Source organism: Eschrichtius robustus, chromosome 13, assembly GCF_028021215.1.
Source record: "Eschrichtius robustus isolate mEscRob2 chromosome 13, mEscRob2.pri, whole genome shotgun sequence".
In the NCBI taxonomy this organism is placed as follows: Eukaryota; Metazoa; Chordata; class Mammalia; order Artiodactyla; family Eschrichtiidae; genus Eschrichtius; species Eschrichtius robustus.
In genome coordinates this window covers 83,575,326-83,580,573 of record NC_090836.1, presented here as the reverse complement: position 1 = coordinate 83,580,573, position 5,248 = coordinate 83,575,326, and the positions used below count along the sequence as shown (strand labels likewise).

Below are 5,248 nucleotides of genomic sequence, written 5' to 3'. Positions count from 1 at the left end.
TGAAATATAATTTAAATACAGTAAAATTTATCATTTCCAATGTGTAGTTGGATGAGTTTTGACATATGTATAGAATCACGTAACCACCATCACAATCAAGATGTATAGCCTTTCTATCACCCCAGGAGGTTCCCTCTATGCCTTTGCAGTCAGTCTCCCCTCCTTTCTGCTCTTACCTCCAGACCCTGGCAATCCTGATCAGATTTCTGCCCTGACAGTTTTGCCTCTAGAATGTTATATAAATGGAATTGTAGAGCACGTAGCCTCCATGTTGTTTCATCTGTCAGTATCACTGAGTTGTATTCCATTGCATGGATGTATCACTGTTTATCTCTTTGCCAGTTGCTGGGCATTTGGGTTGTTTCAAGTTTTTGGTTATTATGAACAAAGCTGCTGTAAACATTTGTCTACAGGTGTTTGTGTGGACTTATGTTTTCAGTTCTTTTGAGTAAATTCCCAATAGTGTGACTGTTGGATCATATGGTATTTGTTTAACTGTGTAAGAAATGGTGTACTGCTTTTTAAAGCATTAATGCTACCCAGTGGAGGAACAAGAACCAATGTATGTTATACTCCAAACACTCACAAGGCAGGTAAATTTTTCACCTGGGGATGAGTAAGTGAGGGGTGGGGAGAGAGAATAGAAGTATGAGTTTATTGTAGTGATTTCAACCCTGGATGAACATTAGGATCTCAGAGGAAGCTTTTATAAAGTCTGATGCAAGTTCTCCACTCCACCCCTTCAGAATGAATAGGCTTTTGGTGAAACCTATATTTTTTTAAAGAGCCCCAGCTAATTCTAATATATAGCAAGGATTGAGAACCACTGCTATAGTGGAAGTTCCCTCGTGGAAACATGATTCCTGTGAAATGGACGTGGCCTCTTAATAACCAAGAGGCCATTTCCTTGATGAAAAAAAATCAGTAATGTGATAAAATTAGTGGTAACTTTCCTGTATTACATGAAATGATATGAAACTATAACATTTGGGGCTCTAAATACATTTTAAAATTGTAACATCTTGCATGAATTAAAAAAATGTATTCAAGTTAGAGAACTATAATTTTGAATTATTTAGACCACTTTAAAATCTAATTCAAAATGTTTTGTGTTCTCATATAAAAGTCTCAGCTCTACTACTCCTTTTCAATATTAAATGTATAAAGAGACTTGTAATGATATTTTTGTTTAACTCTGCTGAGTCTCCCAAGGACATTACCTCTCTTGATTGGTTGAACACATCCCGTTAGGATAAAGGTGATTCCGTTTTAAATGGCACAATTTCCTTGAGAAATTCTAAGCTACTTGTAGACCATGATTTACAAGACAAACCATTGTTTAGTACTTTTGATCTGCTTTGATTTGAAATGAATGCCTTTTAAAGCAGCTTTATATATTACTGGGTCCATTTGAAAAACTTCTTACTCTGTGTCATGTTCTTTGGGCTTAGTTCTTAGTTCAGAATGTCAATGTCACTCTAAGAAGTGCTTATTGATTGTCAAAGTAAAGTGTTAATGATTCAGGAAAATATCTCTACTTTTCACAGGTGGCTTTCTAGTTATATTTAGAAGTAAAATAATACAGGCAGGCTACTTCAGGGTGATAATTTCCTGAAGCAAAATGAAATAAATTGACAGATAATAAAGAAATGAAGAGTCTCGCTGGGCGTAGGAAACTCCGAATTGCCTGGTCTGGAAAGTTGAAATCCAAGGACAAATTAATAGATCGCATGTTTTGAAGTGTCTTTCTATGGAGCATTTATAATGTAAACTGAGGATTACTTAATGATTGTTTTGAATTGCCAACGCTACAGAGAAGGGCAAAAGGAGAGGAAAGAAGAAAGGAATGTTCTTTATCATGGGTACCATAGTAGCACACTGATTAAGAAAGAAATTAACTATACAAACATTATTATAGCAACATCAATGGAACTTTAAATAAAAGAGAAAAATTCACTCACATTCCTGCTACCCCAGAATCAATCTGTTCTCATTTGTTTTAAGGATTCTTTTGTTCTATTAATTAGGTGGAACATTGTTTATTCACCATTTCCAAACTTATAAGGCAGACAGCCCAGGTTTGTTTTGTTTTGTTTTGTTTTAGTATTGTAATATTGCCAATCTTTATGTAAGTTTAGGAAAAACTTTTGCATTATTTTCTTAGAATAAGTCCATGGAAATAAGATTTCTGAATCAAAGGACATTAACATTTTAATAGTTCTTTACTATGTTAATTCTTCTTTCAAAAATCGTTATCATACCTTTTTAGTCTATGCAGGTGCAAGTGCACTACCTCATCTGGGTATTCTAATTTGAAATCACATTGGTATAAAGTGGTGCCTTGTTGTTATTTCAATGATTATTTCTTTGATTATTAGGTGGATTGAACATTCCCCCATATTGTGTCTACTAATTATAATTTCTATTTTTGGATGCAAACTCTTTGATTATGCCATATATTCATTTGTGTCCAGGGAGCCTTAATAGAGTTCTTATGAAATTTTCACAAGTGCATTTTAACGTCGGTATTAACCCTTTGCTTATTTAATTACTATAAATATTATTTTGTCCCTTGTGTTTCTTTCCATTTAAAAAAAATTTTTAGCACAAATTTTGAATTTTTAATGATAAAATGATTGGTCCTGTCATTTGTAGTTTCTTCTACTGCTTCAAAACTTAGAAAATTATGTCAAACTTAATGTCAACCTCATGTGGCTGCAGTGCATGGAGGGGAACTTAATGGTAGTGGGAGTTGAGTAAAGAAATCAAGACAGAGAGAGCTAAGGTTATACAATAGTTGTTTTTTTTTAAATTTTTATTGAAGTATAGTTGAATTACAACATTGTGTTAGTTTCTGCTGTATAGCAAGGTGAATCAGTTATACATAAACATATATCCACTTTTAAATTTTTTAATTAATTTTTGAATTAGTTAACCTTTATTATTCTTTAAAAATGAACTTTCCACAATATTAATAAATCTCACTTTTAGCTCTCCTTTGAAGTATTGATACCAGTGAAGTAACCTTTTTCTTCTTTGAATCTTTTCTTGTAAAATTATAGTTTTCTCTTTTTCTAAAATAGGAAGTTCCTTCCAGTTCTTAATAAAGATAAAGGGAGCATTCATGGACTTGAGTAACTGCAGAGGAGCATTATGGTAAACAGATGAATTTCCACAGCTGCCAGCTGTCATTACGTCTTCTACCACGGGAACGGAGCCATAGGAGCAAGCCTTATATATTCTGTAACACTCCGTGTTTCCTCCTGCTGGGCGCAATGTGAGATCACTCTGAAGCAGAGCATCTTGATAATTCTTAAGGCTTTCATTTGTTTCTTGAGGCTGCCACTGTTCTGTTGCTGAAACCCAACAAAGCTTATCATTCCCATCTTGTTTCAAAATGTTCATTAGTGCTTGTCTGGATGAATTTTCATAAATGGTTCCTACGATACTACACAAGTATGGCCTTTCATATGCAGCATTGACCAATTCGCCTCCACCACAGGAAAATTCCTGTATGTTGCTACTCCTAAAGGCCATTGAAAAACATCCATGTTATTAATCCAGGGGCTGTCATATATTATGAAAAGCAGTTCCACAGAGGCTCCATTTCTTTTGAGAAATTGGTTTATCCATTCATTATTACAATGTTCATTTGCAACCAAAACTGTTAACAACAAGATGCTGGAGTTTTTGAGTTTGCACTAAATTTTGTGGATAAAGTAACCACTGGGTGGCAAAAAAGACCTTTGCTTTTTCTCTTCCATTTAGAACGAGTACCACATTATTCTCATCAACAGAGAAGTAGCCGGGGACCACAGCTGGACCAGTGATGAAGCTGTAATGTGTTCTTCCAACAACTAAATTTCCTTCTCTCCGCTGAGCAGTCACATCAGTGGGCTCAAGTCAACCTTCAAAAATATGCTCCCAAATACAAACCGATGGCAGCTTTGCCCCAGATTTGTACATGGAAGTCTTTTTTCTCTTTTGTGGACTTACTTAATATCTGAAGTCTGTGTTTTTGCTCATTTTTTTCATCTTCTTCCCAAGGATTCCATTCTTCACTTCTCAAAGTAGATTGTTTTTTCCAGAAGGTTCCCAATTATTTCCTTCTCATCCAGAACCATTCAATGATGAATAATAAGTAGAGGGCACATTCCTTATCACTGAACTTGCACATAGGTAAAGAAGGCTGGAAAAGATGCTCTGTGTTTTAAGAAGCCTCCTATGAACACCTTCCCATGTGCACATGCCATTGCTCATCTCATCATCATTATCACCTCAGTGCCCTTCCTGTGGCTTTGATGCTGGGCCATTATCTTCAGGGCCAAGAAGTGCAGGTTACTTGGATTTGCATTTATGTAACTATTTGTGATTGAACCTTCCTTCAGTTTTCATCTGGGGTTCAGCTGATTGAGGCTGGGATTGGCTGGGCTTGGTTTTAGTCTATGGCTTGGGTCCAAGTCTGCTCCATATTCTCTCATCCGCTATGGTCCAGCAGTTATTGGAGTGAAGGTTCTGAGCCCCACATCAGGCTTCCCAACCTGGGGGTCTGGCAATGGGAAGAGGAATTCCCAGAGAATCAGACTTTGAAGGCTAGCGGGACTTGATTGAAGGACTTCAACAGGACTGCTAATGTTGGAGGGTCTCCTGCAGAGGTGAGGGGTGGCTGTGGCTCACCGCGGGGACAAGGACACTGGCAGCAGAAGTTCTGGGAAGTACTCCTTTGTGGGAGCCCTCCTGGAGTCCGCCATTACATCCACTTTTTTAGATTCTTTTCCCATATAGGTCACTACAGAGAATTGAGTAGAGTTCCCTGTGCTATACAGTAGGTCCTTATTAGTTATCTAATAGTTGTATTGTTAAATGGAGTGTGTGTGTGTGAGAAACGTTTTCCCAGAGAGGAATTATACTGTCCTTCCTGAGAAGTATTAATACTGTTGGCATGGCTGGTACCCACCCACGACACCCAACTGTGCAATAAGAATGAAGAAGGGAGCGTGGCACTTCTGAGAAATCTAGCTTCATGGAGGTAGCGAACTAGTTTATTCACATTCAGAATAATTTTGTTTTGTTTTGGTTGCTTGAGATGAATGGTTGTAAATAGAAGTCTAACTAGTGCATAGCTTTGGAAAAGAATGAAATCTCACAATGGTGCAACTGTTGCTAAATAACTTCCTGCGTGTCCCCAAAGTGGCCAGTTTCAGAAGGATTGGGGAGATCTCATCTTGCAACATGTTATAACAAAGAA

The 5,248-nt window shown here is 36.9% G+C and overlaps 1 pseudogene; it reads right to left on the bottom strand.

Annotated features, from left to right (window-relative positions):
* Positions 1 to 2,931: 2,931 nt before the first annotated feature.
* LOC137775847 (ribitol-5-phosphate xylosyltransferase 1 pseudogene) lies at positions 2,932 to 3,625 on the bottom strand (annotated as a pseudogene).
* Between the last annotated feature and the right edge of the window lie 1,623 nt (positions 3,626 to 5,248).